General features: G+C 37.5%; 1 protein-coding gene across 3 annotated transcripts in view; it reads right to left on the bottom strand.

The window, feature by feature from the left end:
* TENM2 (teneurin transmembrane protein 2) overlaps positions 1-22,232 on the bottom strand; it is a 984,758-nt gene that overhangs the window by 939,859 nt on the left and 22,667 nt on the right. The gene's annotated exons all lie outside the window — the stretch shown is intronic.

Genomic DNA, 22,232 nt, shown 5'->3' with positions numbered 1-22,232 from the left:
AGCCAGCCAACTGATACAGTTTGGATCTGTGTCCCTGCTCAAATCTCATGTTGAAATATAACCCCTAGTGTTGGAGGTGGGGCCTGGTGGGAGGGGATTAAATCATGGGGGCGGAGTTCTCATGAATGGTTTAGTGCCATCCTCTTGGTACTTTCCTGACAGCAGTGAGTAAGTTCTCACGAGATCTGGTCATTTTAAAATGTGTGGCACCTCTTTTCCCTCTCTTTGCTCCTGCTTTCCCCATGTGAATAGCTCCAGCTTTGCCTTCTGCCACGAGCCAAAGCTCCCTGAGGCCTCCTCAGAAGCAGATGCTGCCATACTGCCTGTACAGCCTACAGAACCGTGAGCCAATTAAACCTCTTTTCTCTTCTTTTCTCAATCTCAGGTATTTCTTCATAGCAATGTGAGAATGGACTACTACACCAACCAAACTGTTAATAAAACAGTCAAGCCCTGTTTATGACAACCTAAGAGGTTCTGATCTGGCAGTACACGAATTACTTGCAATGAAATTTGAGTTAAATATCATCAATGACTTTGTCAACTTCTTCTCCTGTTAGATTTTAAGCCTACAAGTCCTCTATAAATTCTGATTTCAAAAGACAAATATGGCTTTAGTGACGATTGCAAAATGCTTGCAAATCAGAGCTTCAATTTGGTATCCTTTTGAGATATCAGCAGAACTCGTTCCTTCAAATAATATGACCTGCAAATCAGATAATGTGTTGTAAGGGAGTTCATGACTAACAAAAATATAGTGTGTCACAGCATGCTATCACAACTTTGACAGACTTCAATGAATTTATGAGAACAAAAGAAAAAAGGAAGGAAAAAACAAGAGAGGAAGAAAAGGAAAGGGAGAGAAAGAAAGAAAGAAAAAATGCATTATTGAATGATAATTCCTGGAATAGCAAGTACATTGTCTACCTAGAAAAGTCTGAAAATGTCACTTTAATTTTCAGAGAAAGAGGTAGAACTAGTGTCGATGTTACTTAATAATTTTATGCCATTAAGTGTATCTGGAAAGAAATTGTTTTATTTTCAAAAGGCAAATTCTTTCAACAGGAATATTGAAGGCATATTTTAAGAAAATTTTACTGTCATTCAGTCAAATCTATATGGTGATCATGGATCTGCTAAAGGTCAGTTTTTAAGTTTGGTTAAGATTATGGGGCCAGTTGCAGACACTCTTGGCTGGAACTCTAAATCCACCCTTTCCTAACTATGTGAACTTTAGTAAGCTACTTAATCTCTCTTTGTTTTAATTTTCCCCTTGTTAAAATTGGAATAATGAAAGTATTCTGTATTATCAGGGTATGGTGGAACAATAAATAAAACAATTCACAAAAGCACTTATAATGTCTGGCACACAGGAAAGATTCAATAAATATAAGGTATATTTATTAGTATATTCTTTTTTTTTTTTTTTTTTGAGACGGAGCCTGGCTCTGTCGCCCAGGCTGGAGTGCAGTGGCCGGATCTCGGCTCACTGCAAGCTCTGCCTCCTGGGTTTACGCCATTCTCCTGCCTCAGCCTCCCGAGTAGCTGGGACTACAGGCGCCCGCCACCTCACCTGGCTAGTTTTTTGTATTTTTTAGTAGAGACGGGGTTTCACTGTGTTACCCAGAATGGTCTCGATCTCCTGACCTCGTGATCCACCCATCTCGGCCTCCCAAAGTGCTGGGATTACAGGCTTGAGTCACCGCGCCCGGCCTGTATATTCTTATTTAAATGTTTACATGCTATATATTCAGTTACAAAATACATATGTGTATCAACTCATAATCTGATGTAGGCAAGGTAATCTATACCCCTGACTTAATGTCTTCATTATAACTCCATTTGAACTATTTTTTTCTAATATTGCTGCCATACAGAGTGAAACCAAGGTACCCACTATACTCATGAACCTAGAAAGCTGACATAGATTCTCTAAATCTCTTTAATTTTCTAAGAGGCAGGTTTGTTGCAGCCTTGTTGCTTCGAAACCTACTCTTAAAGACATACCTTCCCTGTCATGTTGATTGATCCACATCCTTCTCCCTGGAGCAAAGGCACAAGAGCAACAAACATATCCACTAGAAAGCCACAGCAACTCTCCTCTCTCTTCCAGCTCACTGGAAGTCCTCTACTCAGTTGCAGTGTTGCCATTTGCCTATCTCTCAATGATCATGTCCTGTTTTAGCTGGCCCAAGGACATGTACGCTCTTTGTAATTACTTTTCAGTTGAAAGACTTTGGAAGAACATGGCTCACTGATCAGGTCATCTAGAATATTTATTTTTCTAATAATGATAATAATAACAACAACAACTACCACAATACATACTAGGCCTTGCTTTAAGAACTTTATCTGAACATCAACTCATTAAATAATCTTAGGAGAGGTGCTAGCATTATGCTTACTTTGCAGTTGAGAAAATCGAGGCTAAGAAGCGAAGTAAGTAGTGATAGGTTTCCCACAGATAGAGAGGCGTGAGGCTGGAATCCTGAAGCAATGAGTGTTTCCCCCTCCCATTTTCTCTGATTTGCACTACTAATTCATTCGTAATTTGGCTTAGTTTTCCTGTTATGGAAAGATTTTCTCTGATTACTTTTCCTCTCTTTATTCATTTTACTTAATGCCCATAACACTGTTATATTTCTTTAATCTTTGTTGATTACATCTTTGTTGATGAATGCTTATGCATTCATGTTGAAATTTCCAGTCCACACACTATTGTTTCTGGGTTTTAAATTCACATCCATTTTTTGTTTAATTCCCCTTTACCTTTTAAACAAACTTCTTACTTCATTTATCACCTGTATTTTCATGTAATTCTGAGGATCAATTTGCCTCTTCAGTTTGGCACTCAGCCATAACGTCTATACCAGTATCATCTCTTCCTGGCTTCCTTGATAAGTGTGTGTCTATAGAATATTACTATTTTACTGTAATATGTAGGACATAAAATATACAAGATAACTAACGGAATCAACAATGCTGAAAGACTATTCATAAGTACTCAGATGTTCAGTGCTTCCATTTTCATTGTTGCACTAATTAGGTTTTTTTGTGTGATTAGTGTTTATGAACTCAACCCAGTACAAGCAAATAAAATTCTGCACAGGATATTCCTGAAGTGATAGGTCACATTAAGAATCCCAAGGAATAAATGCATGCTACTCATGGGGATGAAACTGGGGCAGAGCCAAGCGTCCACTGCCAAACAAACATGAATTTGCATCTTCCGACCCTTCCCCTGCAATGCTGAAGCTTCTGGTTCAGTAGTCACAAAGCTGTTCTCCAGGGAACAAAGCCTGTTTCTGTTGAGGCGGGTGCAGCTACCAGCAAAGAAACCCTCATCATGATCCAACTGTAGTTCAGAAGCACGTGAGGCACAGGAAGCAATTTTGACAAAGAATAGCAAGAGCTATCCATACAAATGTAGAACAAAAACATAAAAAGGCATAAAAGGTATTGATAATTAATTTAAAATACCATAAGGAAATCATAGCTAAAGTGAGGGGGAAAATAGAGCCTCAACAAAGACAAATGGGACTGCCGAGGCCACGAAAGTGAATGCCCCAACACTTTGGACTACAATCGTAATGCCCAAATTTTTTTCCTGTAATTATGGTTCTACTTATCCCATCTTAGAGTCATAAAAAAACTTGAGTGGATAGGGGATTATTTCATGCTGGGAATATAGAAATAACTTTGAACAAATTGCCCATTTGTGATTATTTAAATAAAACATCATAATTGGAATACGTTGGTCGATAAAGGCAATTTTTTTCCTTCTCTCTCTTTTGTATAAGAACAATACACTAAATGCTATCTTGATTTTTTTTACCGCATTTTCGTAAATACAGTATTTAATGCCAGGTGCCCCCTCAATTTTACATTGTGATAGGCTACACAAAAGGAGGAGTAAATGCACTCGGAGTTGTTTTCCACACCACTTGGGCTCTGACAAATCATTAACAACATTCTCTGCTTCCGTATTGTCTTCTGTGATAATTACATGCAGCTTGACTCAATGGTGCTCACATTTAATGGGTCTCACTTTTACCACTTTTATTTCAATGGTGCATCTCTTAAAGAGTTGCATTTGCCGTCACTGTATTCACACTCTTTCAAAATATATCTTGCAAACAGAAGAGGTTCTCCATCTTCCTTTTTCGCGCCCAACAAAGAAAAGTCTAGTTTTTGATTGTCTGAAGATGACAGAATATCCTACATTGTAAATTGATCTTTCTCAAGTGGGATGAGGAGATTTAGACTTTCCATGTCCTCACTTCTATCGGCGCATTGATGCATTGAGGGCAGTTAAAGGGCCATGATCATAATCCCATAGGCACTATCTATCCATCTTTCTATCTTGAAAGAGTTGCCAGTTGATAGGACCTTCCAGATGTAGCTATACATTTTTGAAATAATTTCTTCTTTCAACTGATATTTTAGTAGAATTAAGCAAATTATTTCTTCATAATAGTTTTCTTTTTTGTTTTTATTTTATTTTATTATTATTATATTTTTTATGAGACGGAGTCTCTCTCTGTTGCCCTGGCTGGAGTGCAGTAGCATTATCTTGACTCACTGCAGCCTCCGCCTCCCAGGTTCAAGTGATTCTCCTGCCTCAGCCTCCCAAGTAGCTGGGATTACAGGCACGTGCCACCACGCCCAGCTAATTTTTGTATTTTTAGTAGAGACAGGATTTCACCATGTTGGTCAGGCTGGTCTTGAACTCCTGACCTTGTGATCTGCCCACCTCGGCCTCCCCAAAGTGCTGGGATTACAGGCCTGAGCCACTGCGCCCGGCCCATAATGCTTTTCAATAGGTAATACACACATAATACTACTTAAAAGCCCATAGTGACCAAAACTTATGTGTACACATCAGAGAACACATGGAAGAATGAAACGTACTCCCTGTCCTCAAAATTTTGATAGAGGAGTAAGATATAAACATATGAATGCTAAATGAGAAATGCTAGAAAATTGCTATGGACCTCAAATGCTATAGCAAATAAAAGGAAATAGAAATGATGATGAGCATTGCCGTTGTCTCCTGGATCCTCAGATTTGGAGCATCTAATCTAAAGCATGAAGGAATTCAAAGCCATCTAATTCAGCTACCATTGTATTGATCTCCTTGACAAACACTTGGTGGAACGGAAGTGCTGAATACTCATGAGTGCCCAGTCTCTGCTTGAAGCTGTCTTATGACAGGGAGACCACTCCCTGTGAAAACAGCTCATTCTCACTCTGCCTTTTGAAAGTTCTTTCTTACATTGAGTTGGAAGCGCTACAAGTCTTCTACTTCTACCCCAGCAAGCATGTAGCTTTTAAAAGCATAAGATCTGGAGTCAGACAGACTGGATTCAAATCCAGAGTTCACCAATAACTAAGCGTCCCTATGTAAACAGAATACTTTCTCTACATCTCAGTTTCCTCAACTGTAAAACAGGAGTATTTAACCAATGATCCCAAACTGATAGTGTTACTCAGAGGATTTGACATTTATCAAGCACTCAATTAAGGTCGGCTATTATAATTATGACAACACTTCAGATATTTGAATACAAGTCACTGATATCCTCTTCCCATGATGTTTTTTTACACTACAAGGAAACAACATTTAGAGAAGTTAAATGACATGCTCAAGGTCACATGTCTGGTACGTGACAGAAACAACAAGAACTGAGATTTTCTAAAAATCCAACGACCTTGCTAGTAAAAACACATTTCAGGAAAGTTTTAGATGCTTTAGCCAGGACAGTAACATAATTTGTTTTATAATAAATGGTACTAGGGTACTCATGGTAGATTTCTATATTTGAGACTATCCACTGACACAAACGGTTTATGAGGAATTAGGGATATGAAAAACTAAAGAAATTGTCTTAATGAGAAAGAATGTCTTTAAATCCAACAGTAATCACTACTATAAGCAAGAATTCATAATTTCTATCCCCCATATCTCTTCCTCTTCTTTCTATTTCTATTTTTGAAACTGAATTTTCAGTTTCAACATTTCTCATACATCTCATAGCTGGATTAATTCAGTAATTTCCTCAACAGATTTTTCCTAATTCCAATGTCTACCCACTCATGCTCCTTGCTCCCCACCATTCCCAAAATTATTAACATAAAACATAAGGAGAGTATGCCACCTCCCTCTCTCTCTCTTTTTTTTTTTCGAGACAGAGTCTGGCCCTGTCACCCAGACTGGAGTGCAGTGGCACCATCTCGGCTCACTGCAAGCTCCGCATCCTGGGTTCATGCCATTTTCCTGCCTCAGCCTCCCAAGTAGCTGGAACTACAGGCACCCGCCACCACGCCTGGCTATTTTATTTTATTTTATTTTATTTTATTTTTATTTTTAGTAGAGATGGGGTTTCATTGTGTTAGCCAGGATCGTCTCTATCTCCTGACCTCATGATCCCCCTGCCTCGGCCTCCTAAAGTGCTGAGATTATAGGCATGAGCCACCGCACCCAGCCCACCACCTCTCTCTTTAAAAATTTTCTAATGGATTCTAACTCTCCATAAGACCATGTCCAAACTTCTTGACAAGCTAATGATTCTTCCAACCAGTCCCAACTCTATCTACCCAGACTCATCTCCCACAGGGATTGTTGTTGCATGAAGCCAATAACTCAACAACTGACATGTTTTCAAATGGCCAATCAACTTTAGTTATTATAACAATATTTATTCTGGAAGGTACTAACCCCTTTCTCCAACTATTGTCATGTATTTATTCATTCAACCAACACGTATTGGTCACTATTTTAGACATCATGGATATGCAATAAACAAATAACAAGACCCAGTTCTCAGTGCATTTATTTTAGTGGGAAGACAAGCCAAAAAAGCTAAAACTAAACAAAATATATACTTTGTTAAATACTGATAAACACTAAAAAGAAAGAAAGCAGAGAAACAGCATAGAGTATACCGAGAAGGAGGGTCAGGACATTTAAATAAAGTTACTAGGGAAGACCTCGCTGTTTAGGTGCTATTTCAGTCAAGAGATAAAGGAATTAAAATCTTCAAGTGTCTATCTAGGGAATGAGCATTCGAGCTACAGCGAACAGCTACGGAAAATACCATGAGGTAGTGTGACTATTTTATTTGAATGCTGGGAGAAGGCCAGTGAGGCAGCTAAGATTAACTAAAGGGGACACTAGTAGGGGAATGATTAAGAAATTTAATAAGAGGGAAGAGCTTTTAGGAGCTTAAGAGTTTCAGTTCTTCAAAAGATATGGTAAACTGGCTGGGTGTGGTGGCTCATGCCTGTAATCCACTTTGGGAGGCCAAGGCGGGCGGATCACAAGGTTAAGAAACCCCATCTCTTGGTGAAACCCCATCTCTACTGAAAATACAAAAAAATTAGCTGGACATGGTGGTGTGTACCTGAGTAGTCCAAGCTACTCAGGAGGTTGAGTCAGGAGGATCACTTGAACCCAGGTTGCAGTGAGCCAAGATCGCACCACTGCACTCCAGTCTGGTGACAGAGCAAAACTCCCTCTAAACAAACAAACAAACAAACAAAAAACTACTGAACTATTGGAATGGGTTATGAGCAGAGAAATAAGAAAACTGATTTTTTTAACAAGTTCACACTCCTTGCGATAAATTCAGGATAACTCCAAGCTTTTAGCTTAAATAACCGGAAGACAGAAGATGCACCATTCACTATATCCAGTGGCTGCCTCTGCAAACCCTTTTGATTCAGCCACTTTCATCCATCTGCACTCTCACTATCTTAGCCTAAATCATCATCATTTTTAAATCTAATTTCATACAATATAATCACATGCATCATCTCTTATCCCCGCATAGTCAATTCGTTTTGCGGAAATTAGGATGATCTTTTAAACACACAACACCCCACAATGGCTTACATACCGACTTATAAAATAACTCCTCATGACCTGCAATACTCCACCCTATTTCACCACTCTCTTCCTCTCTAACATCATGTCTCTGTTTTTATGACATGTTCTAGAACGCTTTTCCATCCCTGGACCTCTGTATACTGGACCCTCTGCTTAGAAGCCATCCCATCTCCAAATCTTTTGAAATGGTTATTCCTTCACTTCTTCTGACCTCAACTTTAGCAGTAAATCCTTGGGGAGGCTTTTTCTGAACATGCTCTCTCTAAGGCATGTTAATCCCTGTTATTCTACTATAAACAACCATTTATTCAACTGGTATTTATTGGGTGTCCATGTGCCAGATACTGTCTTAAGTGCTATTCTTTCCTCCTTTTTGTATTTCTTCCAATTTGTGACCATATTTCATATTTAATTCCTGCTTCCCCAGTTGAACTACAAACTCACTAAGAGCAAGAGCCAGCCATGTTTTGTTCACCATTGTATCCTTTCTAATATATGCCAGGCAATCAAAACATATTTGTAGAATAAATGTTTAATGTTATTCCGAATTTGCTGGGTTTTCCTTTAGGCTTCCAATATAGAATTTATTTCATTAAAATTGTATATCATAGGTAATTATATATAGCATCTTTCTCTAATAGCATGCAGCTTACTTGAGACAGAAACTCATCAGTATTGTATCTTTCAAAAGACTGGCTGAGTACTTTTGTAATTATACATGCTTCTTGCATTGAAATGATGACTGAGTGTAACTCTGGGGTTTTCCCCAATATGTAAACTGAACATGACTTAGGAGACTTGACTTTATTTATTTATTTATTTATTTATTTTTTGAGACGGAGTCTCACTCTGTCACCAAGCTGGAGTGCAGTGGTGTGAACTCGGCTCACTGCAACCTCCGTCTCCTGGGTTCAAGCGATTTTCCTGCCTCAGCCTCCCAAGTAGCTGGGACTACATGCATGCACTACCACGTCTGGCTAATTTTTGGATTTTTAGTAGAGATGGTGTTTCAACATGTTGACCAGGATGGTCTCTATCTCATGACCTCGTGATCTGCCCGCCTCGGCCTCCCAAGTTGCTGGGATCACAAGCGTGAGCCACCGTGCCTGGCCGACTTTGTTCTATTTTAAGAGTACATATAAAATTACTACGATTTTGGCCAGTTCCAGAAATTTAATAACAAAGTAGATATACTCCCATGCTTCAGATCTAATGACCTCCCACTATAATATCAAAACATAGTAAATTATGTTCTCTAGAAGACTACCAAATATGTCCTGCTTTCCTTACCAAACTCATCTTATAGGACAGTTTCCCTGTCTCGTCATGAAGTCCAGCCCCGCTAACCTTTCTCTCTAACCCTGCACTATACTGAGAACACTTCCTCTTCAAGCCTGTGCCCTGACCACTCTTCACTCAGAATGCCCCTCACCCTCCTGGCCACCGTTCAGGCTTCTGCCCCTCCTTCATGCTCCAATTCAAATGTCACCTTTCCAGAGAGATCTTTTCAGACAGGTCCACATAAAGGATCCTTTCCTTATCTCTCTCCAAAGTTACTCTCTCTATGCCATTGCTCCATTTATTTTTTCCTTAACAACTCACCATTAACCGAAATTATCTTTTTTAGAAATTTACAAGTTCATGGTTGATCTCTCAACTATAGACTATAAGTTCAGGGCAGCACAGATGTTGCCGTGTTCACCGTTACCATCTTCTATGCCAGAACGAGGTCTGGAATCTAAGAGAACATGCATAGTAAATATTTGTGAAATGAACAAATTAATATGTACATAATTAAAATATGCCACTGGTATTTATTATAAACCATTCACCAGTGTATAGCTCCTGAAGGTTATGCAAGCTAAAATCCACAAGATATAATTAGGAGCATTTCTAAATTCTAACCTGAAAGTCTTGTAAGTCCACTTGTTTGATTAAGAAAGGATGTTTTCTGGGACAAAGGGTGACAGATTTTCACATGGGCAATGAGTTACTGGATTTGCAGAATTGGGTTTTTCTCCTCTGTGGATCTGCAGGAACTAGCATACTTCCCTGTTCCTGGGAAATCTACAATAGTTGCTTGTTGACTTGATCTGAAATTAGAACGAGAATGAAAACCTACACTAGGACATTTCCTGCTATAAATTCCAGCATCACTCAAACTATATTTAAACCGTATTTACTTATTTATAAGTATCATTTAAATAGATGAATATAAATTCTTGTTGGCTAATTTTCAGTGATTTACTGAAATGCTCTATTTAAAAATGTCAAGTGGCCATTAGCAGTAAACCTCCAAGAATTTATCTGCCATAATATTCCTACTTAAATATTGTCATTGCATTATTTCATTTTACTGGCTTACATTTAAAGAATCTTTCTGAAATCACTGAAAGTTTTTAATAGCAATTCATTCTCAATTTAAGACATTAAAAGGCATGGATCAGAGATGGAAGGGGAATGAACACTCCATAGACTTGATACAGCATCACCATAACTAATACCCAGCAGGGTCTGCTAGACCCAGGTTCACACTTGAGTAAGACTGAGGCAGTTTCTTGAACTGTGCCACACTGGGTCAGGTTAAGCAGAATTCGGTCTAGCTGAACACTTTTATAGACTCAGAGGGCAGTTATCTGGCACCTTATTAAATTCACCTTGTTTCTTTTTTCCTATAAATCATTTCAGTAATCTTCCTTAAGATCAACGTATCTGAAAGTGGAATACTAAGATGATTACTATCATATTAGTGATATTGTAAGGCATTGCAAATACAACCAAAAACACAATCATGTTTATTTCTATTTCATATTTATTTCCATGATTTTTTTCCCTCTTGTTCTATCCAAATACATTGTGGCCCCAGTGACTGTTAATCCTTCTTGAGAGAAGGATTCAACCACCTGGTTCAATTTAGTTGTTTCCATAAATGGCCAAAAGAGAAAGATGGAATTATACATGCTCTCACATTTGCTGTTTGGAGTTTTGTGATCAAAACAGAACTTTCATTGTAGAATCTCATGTCCCCGATTATTTGCTCAAATTATATGGATTAAAATATTTTGAAAAAAATTACCTATCTATCTTTGAAAGGAGACCCACTTGGCAATGAATAACTATATGTTGCTTCTGAGGAATATAATTGTGAATTAGATGGATCATATTTCTCTGGCTGTAATGCTATTTGAAATATTTTAAATGTTAACAACAGTGTATTTCTCTCCTAGAGTGCATGCTATTGCATATCTCAAAAATGAGCTGTGTAACTGAGCTGCTGATGAAAGCAACGGTGGTCTTCTATAATGGTTGTCATTGATTGAGTTTCTACAATGGACGAGTCACTGTATTTAATACTTCATATGACTTACATCTAATCTTCAAAACTCTTTAAGGTAAATATTATCTCACTTCACCATGAGGAACAGTTGGGTGACTAGCTTACTTAAGGTCACGATCCAATGAAGGTCACGGCTAAGAAGAATTCAAACTCAGCTCTTTCAGACTAATACATCATGCCATAGGTTCTCTAGCTTGACCTTAAATCAGAATAGTCTGGTGGACTTGTTAAAACCCAGATCACTATGCCCCACCCTCAGCACTCTTGATTCAGTAAGCCTTGGGGAGGTTCTGACTTCGTACATTTCTCTGAAATTCACAGGTGATGTTGATATTTGCTTTTCCTGAACCACATTTTGAATCCTATCATTTTCCTGTACTATATGCTCTCAGAAGGTAGAAACTGGTAGTAAGAACCAATCATTGATTTTTCTCCAGGAGTTCTACTTACACTTTTATGAAATTTGAAATATACCCATGTAACATTTATCAAAATTTTCACAGATATTTCTGGAATTTCAGGCAAATTTGGCTCTTTTTCTACTTTTCTCAATTGTTTGACTTCTCCAAAATTAGCACATGTAATTTTTATTATCAGTGAGTAAAAAGCTGATTGCATTTAGGAAAAAAATACAACAAAAAACTCAGAGGTGTTAGATATTCACAGGACACATCTCAGCACTATTTTAGGGAGGGGAATATATATATCCACATACATATGTATACATATAACACACATATTATATATGTATGTATGCAACATATACACACATATCTGTATCTATAAAACAAAGGCTTTATTTTTAGCTTAACCTAGACTAGTTAGGACGATGTCAGTTCAAATTCTGGACCAGCTGTTTACTATCCATTTAGCCATGCCAAACCAATTCACTGTTCTGAATCAGTTTCTTTACCTGTACATTCAGAAAACCAAACTAGAATAATACATCTCATAGTTAAAGGACTTTTAAAAGACTAGATAGTCTCAAAAGTTCAGTCGCGCTCTATACGCTGTACTAGTATAAATCCTCCTTTCAGAATTTGAAGGAGAAAAAGACACTTTATGATGTGAGGGTCATTCAGATGAGACCAGAACAAACTGAAGTGTGGTTAAAGGTGCAGGGCCAGTTGGCCAGAATGCCCCTGCGACACTTTTACATTTTTAAGTGATATCATATTACATAATAATAGCACATGACTATTTCTATTCTGTAAATTATAATTGCTAAAGGAAATACCCCGCTATTTATGAGATGCTTAGTGCATCTGTCACCATGGCCTTCTGGCCCAAATCAAAGTGATCGGAGCTATTAAGATGATTTCCCTATTTGGCTGGGTTTTAAAGACTATAGTTTTGAAGTCAGTGGCAAATGACCTACTAATGGTGTTTAATGGTTCTCTCAACAAATTGTGAAGTACCTTGAGTGACCCACTGGTTAAGTACGTAAAAGGAAAATTCCAGCTTTAATCATTTAATCTTGATTCCATCCTGTTTTTCTTTTGGACAGTGATGTTTATTTTCACCTTCAAGGAAGAATGGGGAGATTAAAAAAATTGGGAGGGAAAAGGTAATTAAGAGTTCTTGAGCACTGGGCTAAGCATTTCATATGAGCCATCTCATTTGGTCTTCACAACCCTATAGAAGAAAGAAAGGAAAAGGTACACAAAACTTGCATAGCTGAGGTCACATAATCAGGAGCAATGCAGTGGAGTTGAATGTGATCTATTAGAATCTAGAACCCAAGTGTTTGGGTGGTGTTTCCTGGAGAGGGAAATGCAGAGATTTTCTCTCCATGGGCCAGAATACAAAGCCAAGTGCACTGAAGGCTGAGATATGACTCACCGTGGGCCCCAGATAGATGTTTTTTCTTTAAAAAAAAAAAAAAAAATTTTTTCAGCACTTAAATAAACGAGCATCATAAACACACAAATCAAAGAGTGTCAAGAAGACATAAAAGCCAAGGCAGTAGCCGGGCATGGTGGCTCACGCCTACAATCCCAGAACTTTGGGAGGTCGAGGTGGGCGGATCACTTGAGGTCAAGAGTTCGAGACCAGCCTGGCCAACAAGGTGAAACCCTGTCTCTACTAAAAATACAAAACAACTAGTCAGACATGGTAGTACATGCCTATAGTCCCAAGCTACTAGGGAGGCTGAAGCCAGAGAATTGCTTGACCCCAGGAGGCGGAGGTTGCAGTGAGCCGAGATCACCACTGTATGCCAGTCTGGGTGGCACAGTGAGCGCCTCCATTCCCCACCTAACCCCTCGCCCCCCCCAAAAAAGCCAGAGCATCAAGACAACAGATTCAATGCTCAGGCAGACATTAAGGGGAAACAAACAAAAGTTTGAGCAGATAGAACTAACCTAGAGCTCATATACAGGGAAAGCATAACACAAAGCAGGGATGGATAGGTATTCTGGCTGCTCCAGCCTCAGCTGCTTTGCTTCCCTTCTACCTTAGCAAATCACCTAACCACTGGGCTGATAACGAGGGGCAAGTTGTTGACTGAGAGACCAAAGTTGAGGAAAGTTAGAGCAGGCAAATTCGTGGCAAAAAAGTTTCTTACCTTGAAGCTGGTGATACATTGTCAAGGTTCATGTCTGCAGAAAGGGAAAAATGTCTCCACTCCACATAAAATTACCTTCAAAATAACTTCTCTGTGATTCCTGTCTGTCAGCCTCCAGATAGAAAAGGAAAAAGCAGGCCAGAGAGAGAAGCTTCAGGAATGACACCCATTTCCTTTTATATCCTGGCCTAAACAGCCCCAAAATGCCCTATATTTTTCTTTGTCTATTTTCATACACAGGCCAAAAAAAAAAAAAAAAAATGAGTTTGCATCTTACTCTTGGATTATCTTTTTAAGAAATTTTGTGAATACATATCACAGCTAAAACTATAATAAAATTTCCAGAGAAGAGTATCAATTTTTTAAAAATAAAAATCTTTTTTCACTTCATCTAGCAATTTTCTAGTCCCTTCTTGCAAGGTCATTTGAAAATGGAGAATTTATTTCAGGGGCTCTAAATGCTCACAGTAGTGACTCTATCCTAAGAAAGTGACTTGAAAGAACAAAACAGGAAATCAGCATTGCAGGTATGTTCTAGATTTTAGGTTTTCTTGTTTTTGTTTTTATTTTTTATTTTTGTCTTTATAGGAAGAAATTCCTCTAAAAGTAAAAGGGATACTTGAAAACAGAGATTTGAACAAACATAAAAAATAAGTTGTCTCTTGTTTTAGTCTGTTTTGTGCTACTATAACAGAATAGCTGAGACTGGGTAATTTACAATGAGCAGAAATTTATTGGCTCACAGTTCTGGAGGCAGGAAAGTCCAATTTTAAAGTGCCAGCATCTGGTGAGGGTCTTCTTGCTGTGTCATCAACATGTTGGAAGGCAAGAGGTCAAGTGAGCAAGAGAGCAAGACAGGGCTCAACTTGTTCTTTTATAATGGCGTTAATCTCACCCTCAAGGCAGAGCTCTCATGCCTTAATCATGCCTTAAAGGTCCTACCTCTTAATACTGTTACAATGGCAATTAAACTTCGACATGAGTTTCAGAGGGAACAAACATTCAAACCATAGCACTCCTATGTGGCTAGGCCCTGAATGATCTCCTTCCGCGTCCATCGAAAGAAAAGAAGGCAAGGACCTAAAATGTCATTTAAGTCAGAATTTACCTGCAGAATCTGTCAATTTAGGTCTTTCCCGAATAAGTCCATTTCTTCTTTTGGGCCTTAACTATATTTCAATGTGCTGTATTTTGTACTGCCTGGACTAGTTTTATTGTATTAATTTTTGTCTGCATTTGATTCCCATTAGGCTGTATGCCGATCTATTAAACAAATATTTTATTGGGCATCATCTATGTGTCAGAAGACACACACTGTTTTTATTCCTGAGGCTACAGCACAGCAGATCATCTGTTAAGATAGAGTGAGGACTTGTTTCTTATTTGATTTTTTGTTTTCCATCATATCATAAAGTGGGACTAATAGAAGTACTTACTTGGTAAAATTTCTGTTAGAGTCAAACTAGATTACATAAGCAAAGTTCTTAGCCTGTGGCCTGAAATGTCATAAGTGTTCAACAGATATTAGCTATCATTACTGCTAGTAGAGTGCCTGACATACACCAGAGGTTTTAATAAGTATTTGCAGAATGAATGGTCAAAGATTGGTTGCATATAGTGTTTAACACAGTAGTGACCTTGCTTATTACAATTGGTTATATCGTGCATACTAACTGATCCCTTGATTCCAGTCATTTAATAGATTCTAGGTAGGTTTGAATATAAAGTGAGGTGACACTGAAGTAATTCTATTTTGAAAGACAAGTCATCCTATTTCCAGTTAATTTTTAAGCAGATACATTTGAAAGCCATATGGCATAGCAGAAATCACACCTCATTGGAGAAAACCTAGCACCCTGATGCACCTTCTTCCTCCAAATAGATGCATGTTATTGGAAGAGTCACTTCCTAGACTTCCCTGGGTATTGTTTTTCAACTGTACAGTAAGAAGGGTAAATGAAATCTAGTTGTTTTCCTCCTAGTATTAACCATCTGTGATTCTAAATCATTTGTACAGTAAGATTCTGAAAGGCTTTTAAAAAATGCAGATGGATAAATAAAGTTGGCTTTTGGTTTTCCCCTATAGCTATCCTAGGTTGTATGGGTAAATGTAATTAACATAATAATGATTATTGTTAACACTGTCTGAGGACTTCTAAATGCCAGGCAACTTGTTAAGTGCCTTTACATGGATTTTCTAATTTAATACACACAACTAACCAAAAGAAAGTAGCATTATCTCCATTTAAAGGAAAAAAGCAAAAACAAAAACCCTGAAACTGAGAAATGTATTCACTTGCTCAAGGTCATATAACCAAAAAGCAGAATTAGAACATTTGAGCCTTAACTACAATATGCTTTACATGCAGTATATTCTACAGACATTCTACAACAGTGAAACAAATAATATTCAGTCTGGCCCCGCACAGAGTTAATTGATTTTAAATTCCTTTCACTGATTGGTCATTAGTGAACATTAGTGAAATAAAGTCATCATTTTAAATTGGCCAACTGTATGTAAATCAATAGACAGATTTTTTTTTTTTTAAATCTCTAAATATCCGATAAAAGAAAGCCTCAAATGACAAGTTGCCTTTGCAAGGCATAACATTCTGCTAAGAAGGTATTATCCTACCTGCTCTCCTATTGCTTCATGTTCTATCAACTTAATGGAAGACAACTCTAAGCTGACAGTTTCAAAAATGTAATTCACAAAATTTAAAAACTTTCCTTTTTAAATAAGTCTCACATGCACAGATTCCACTTGTGGGCTCTGAGTCTCAAAGCTGTCGGGAACACCAGGAGGAGCATGAGATATTACAAATGGCAGGGAACCTATTTCTAACTGACCATTGAGGCTGTGTGTTGGGAAATAAGGCATAGGATCCTGAATAAAACCTCCGAACATTATTTCTAAATGGAAACTGTTCTTTTTGACTCAGCTGCCATTGGAAGGCAGTAAGGCCCTATTTTGATAGTGCATCAGTGAAGGCCTTAAAGTTAATTACAGCCTTGTGTTTACTCTGACGCTATTATATGATATTTACAGACGAAAAGAAGATGGTTTAATCACTGAGATGGTTATAATGTGCACTTATCTCATTTTATTCATACTGTGGGGGAAAACATGTAATTGTGTTAAAAAAAAAAGAACAATTTCATCTATTCTTAAATTCCACAACATGCATTAAGTGAATCCAAGTTATTGTAGTAACCTTGTATGTCTAGTGCACTATGCTTCTTGTTTTTCTAACACGAATAATATTTAAAAGACTTTTCTATTCTGAAATGGTTAATTTCAAATTTTCTCAAGGTATTCTCCTCTGAGCCCCATTACCAACACAAGATTGTCACTGCAACATGGTTTTACTGTCACATTGATGTTAAAAGGCAGTGACAGAGCCAACAGGAGTGAACCGAAGCCATTTATATATACTGTAGAACTACACTGACAATCCAAAGGAACACACCATCTGCATTCTGTGTTGCTGCAACCTACTGAACTGTGGGTTTGCAATTTCAAAATTCAGAGTGTCATGCCCGATTCCACTTTAGGGAGCTCCCACAGCTGCTACTTTTGCTTCTCTGCCTTCAGAATTCTGATGCTGAAGTTAATCTATGAGGACATCCTTGTGTAGTGATGGAGACACGGCGGTAGGGCATGCTAGAGTACCACATATTTTCATGCATTTATTTATTTAAGCTGTGTGACTTTTTATCCCCTCTTCCCTTTGCAACTTATCAGCCTGAACCCTCAGACACTCACACCCACACAATGATCTCAGCAGGCAAGGAGGAAAAGCAAAAGCAAATGCACTTTAGGGAAAGGAACAGGAAACCGACACAGAAATGGCCATTACAGGACATTTCAATTTTACGTGTGGTTTCAGCTTCTTCTCCAAGTGCATGCAATGAATGTGGCCTGATTACCTTAATTCCGTGATATTGGCAATAATCACAATGGCAGGCAGTGCCTAAGAGATTGCTCTGGAGAGTAGAGTCACAGAGATGGAGATGTGGAAAATTTCCGTTGAGCACAACACACAGAAGGAATAGAGATATGTTCAGGAATCCATTTCCCGATAGAAAGGTAGATGGCAAGAGAGCTCAATTCTCTTAGTGATTAACTGTAGGGTTGATGAGTTGTTCTTTTCATGGTCTTCTCTAGCATTATGAGTCTCCATTCTATGGTAGGATGAAAGAGGAACTGAGATATGTAACCACCACAGAGACACTTTAGTGCTGATTTGACTTAGAATTGAGAAAGTTTTTAAAAATGAGTAAGAATTAAATATAAAAATAAAAGCAATTGATGTCAAAGGCAAAACACCAACGGGCCGTTTCTTGAATAGGGAGAATCGTGAACCTACTGAAGGGATCCTTTCTAGTTGTGTTACTGACTGCTGAGAGGAAGCAGAATTTCTGCCTTTGATGACCATGGCCATTTTAAAGTAGGGACATCTACTGATTTAGGGGAATTGTAGATGAGATGAGTGTCAAGGGTTAATGATACCACAAGTTATCAATGTGATAAGAAAGTAAAGGCTGAAAAGTGACCAAGGGATGATGAGGAGAGGACTGAGACATAACAAGACATTGGTATTGGGGGGTGTGCAGAGGAAGGCTGGGACATTGTTGACTATGTGTTCTTTTTTTGGCAACAATCTTAGAAGAGCATAATTAGCCACAATAAAGCAGAACTCTTTACACAGTTATAACTCTGTCTTACGCAATATGAGTACCAGATTCTAACTGTAATTATCAATTTAAATTCACTTGTTCCAGGCTTTTCTCCATTGCAATGTCTCAAGAAATTCTTAACAAGCTTTAAAAAGACAGAAAAATATTGGTCGACATTATCTGACTCTACCGATTGTACTCAATGGAATATCCTCTACAGAGTTTACTAAAGTGAACTTAATACACATATACAAACTTATGTGTGGGGATGTGTGGATATGTGTGTATATATTTGTACCTATGTACATGTATGTGTATACACACATGCACACGTAAACATGTGTGGATACTCATACCTAACTGAAAATAATATACAGTGAGCTTCTAGAATCTGTCTTTAATCCCTCTTTAGAAAGAAATAAAGAAACACTTAGGCAGATACGATTACAAGAAAGGTTTAATTCCAGATCCAACCTTATGTGGTGTTATGGCCCCAACACTGCATCTGCTCATGTACAACTCTGCACTGGAATGGTCATTGATTTGTATCAGGTTGGCTATATCAACTAGAGTTTGGGTAATTTATCCATTGGTGATCCTTTCACAATTCATTCATTCATTCCCTCAGTCAACAAATATTTATGATGCATCCATTACATGCCAGGCATTGTTCTATCAAGCTGTAAGGATACAATACATATCTCTGCCTTTATGAAGCTTACATTCTTGCAGTATAGAGATGAGTAAATAAATAAGCAAATAAGCAAATGTTAGATCAAGAAGCATGAGGCATAATAAAAAAGAACAGGGAGTGAATGGAATGGCAAGTGGGCTATACAGAGCTTTATATTTTATAGAGAGTAGGCAGGGGAGGTAATGTTTGAGCAGAGACCTGCAGGGAGTAGGGAGTGAGCCATGCTAACAGAGTTGTTCCAGGCAGAAACAGTGAAATGCAAATAGACGCTTTGGACCCAAGGTCTCTATTTCACAAGGTAGATTTCTATGACTCTAGCTACAGTTGTTAGTTCGTTGTTAGTTGTTATTTGTTCCTAATTTTCTTTTTCACTTAACAAGGGTGGGAAATGTAAAAAGCGTTTGTTTATCCCCACTGCTTGCATTCTATAGAATGCCCACTCCCAGTGACAGCCTGTCCACTTCAGCTATTCATTCTGTTTGTTGGAGGTCTCTGTCTTTCCCTGTTTCTCCTTCACCTTTGTTTTAGGAATAGGAGGGATTCTCAAGCTCCTGAAATACTCATAAAAAGGGTTAATTTTCAAGTTTAGCACCCTCGAAAAAAATCATCCTCAGTATACCTGTTATTGACTCTATAATATGTCTCAGAACACTTTCTGTTTTACTTTATTAAATATTATTTCTGGCAACAGCAGCCTATTCATTCCATAGGTATCTTTGTTTGAGTTATGCTTAATCTCAATGCTGTGAATACCTCCAAAATCTGCTAAAAGAAAATTATGGTATCATATGTGTGGCACCAAGGCATATTACCACTTGTCAAATAATAAAATATACAAAACTAAAGTAATAGAGAAAATGGTCATGTTATCTAATTATCTGTGAAATTCTTGGAACAGATTGGTTAAAAATAAGTTAACAACCATATGGTACCAACTTACCTACTAATTTTGCAAAAATTATAAAATAATGATGCCATCGAATCCTATCCACCTTGTCATTGAATTACAACTGTAGTTAAATTACTGGTGTAAAATAATAAAAGTCGTTTGATATGCAGTTTGATAATGTTGAAACAACCACAAATGCATTAATACTTTTTGATCTAGTAATTTAATTTCCAGAAACTTACTCTAAATGTATATGAAAATGTTTCTTGAATGTTATTTATTATAGTAAAAAGTGGAAAGGACCTAACTATTTGACCAAAAAAGGAATGGTTAAGTAAAATGTAGCACATCAATTCAAATAATGGTATTTAGTGATTAAAACCATTTAAGATATGTAAGACTGAGGTATAATTGAAAAAAGCAGGCAAAAGTGTAACTTTTGTATACAAATCTATTTTTTGTATAAAAATGTATCCAGATAGATAAGTACGTCAGTGAAAATGAAAAAAAGAAAGCTATTGATTTGTTAGAAAAGGGTGATAGGTAAATGTGTATATCATTAATATATATTAAGGCTACGCATATCATATCTTATAATATATATGTTAAAATGTTATTGCTTTAATGTTACTTATACATTCAAAAATATAATTTTAATGGCAAACAAATTGTTCATCTGTGAAATTGTATTTGATGGTGATGTCCCATTTTTGAAAAAATGTGTCACGATATCTTTAAAACGACATCCATCTCATCTTATATAAAGATTCCAGGGCTTTTAACTATATTAAATCACATATTAAGCATATTTTCTCATTTCTCCAAATTCAAGATTTTAATTCTCTTTAATGCCCTATTTTTAATTGGAATGTTGCTAAATCCGTTGACAGTCTTACCAACTATTTTAACAGCCTTTTCATTTGTCGTCTAGAAAATTATAACTCATTATAATATAACTCGTCTAGAAAATTATAACTCATTAACTTTGGGAGACACAGCATTACAGTTGTGATATATCATTCCTCATTTTATTAACAATCTACTTAATGAAATTCAGGCTTCAAGCAGATGATGGTGATAATGTAAGCACTTGCCCTGGATTTGTTTTTTTCTTTAACAAAATTAAGAATTTACTGATAAGCATAATAAAAGAACAAACATTCAATTCTTTAGGAGTGCAGGTGGGAAAAACTTAACGAAAGAGATTTTGGAGCTCACACTTGTATAATTAATATCCATATGAATCCTTTCCAAAATTCCCAATTTCCTTCCAACATTATTTGCCATTCTATATGGCAACCATTCTATATGGCAACGCTGAGAGGACATGTCAGTCATTCAATATTTATAAACATTATCCTCTTGTATCGGGGTGGGGGATGACGTGATCTGGTAGAGGGTCTTGTTGACCATGAAAATGAGACTCAGGACAGGGAATAGGTGGAGGAGAAAGGATACTTATTTTGAGGACATCTGGAGGTTCTTTACTCCAAATGGGATTCACCTATATTTGTACATTTAAACGTAGTTGCCGTTGTCTCTCACCAGAATTTTCCTACTTTAGTACTAATTATTTGGAATTAAAACGACTATGTATATTCAAGGATCTACCAAGTCAGTTGAAGAGCAAGAACTGAGTCCACATAGAGGCAGAGATAGAGCAAATCATAGGAGAAGGGCAATCATTTATGCCTCTTTTGATCTCATTTTAGAGGAGAAAATGGAGGCTTAAGGTGGATAAGTGACTTGCCAAGTGAAGTACATTGGCGTCAGAGACTTAATAATAAACGCTGTAGGCCATATAGACATTTGATCTACTGTTAGGCTCCACTTGTCCTTGCTGTAAAGCATTGCTTAGAGCACGCTTATCCAACCCATGGCCTGGGCTGCATACGGCCCAGGACAAGTTTTTAATGCAGCCGAACACAAATTTATAAACTTTCTTAAGACATTATGAGATTTTTTTGTAATTTTTAGAAAACTTACCTCATCAGCTATCGTTAGTGTTTGTGTTTGTTGTTGTTGCTGTTGTTTGTTTGTTTTCTTTTTGTTTTAGACGGTGTCTCCCTCTCGCCAGGCTGGAGTGCAGTGGCGCCATCTCGGCTCACTGCAACCTCCGTCTCCCAGGTGCAAATGATTATCCTGCCTCAGCCTCCTGAGTAACTGAGATTACAGGCA

Source organism: Colobus angolensis, unplaced genomic scaffold (assembly GCF_000951035.1).
Source record: "Colobus angolensis palliatus isolate OR3802 unplaced genomic scaffold, Cang.pa_1.0 Scaffold27, whole genome shotgun sequence".
Taxonomy (NCBI): Eukaryota; Metazoa; Chordata; class Mammalia; order Primates; family Cercopithecidae; genus Colobus; species Colobus angolensis.
Note: the sequence above shows the minus strand (reverse complement) of the source record. Positions and strands in the feature narration are given on the sequence as shown.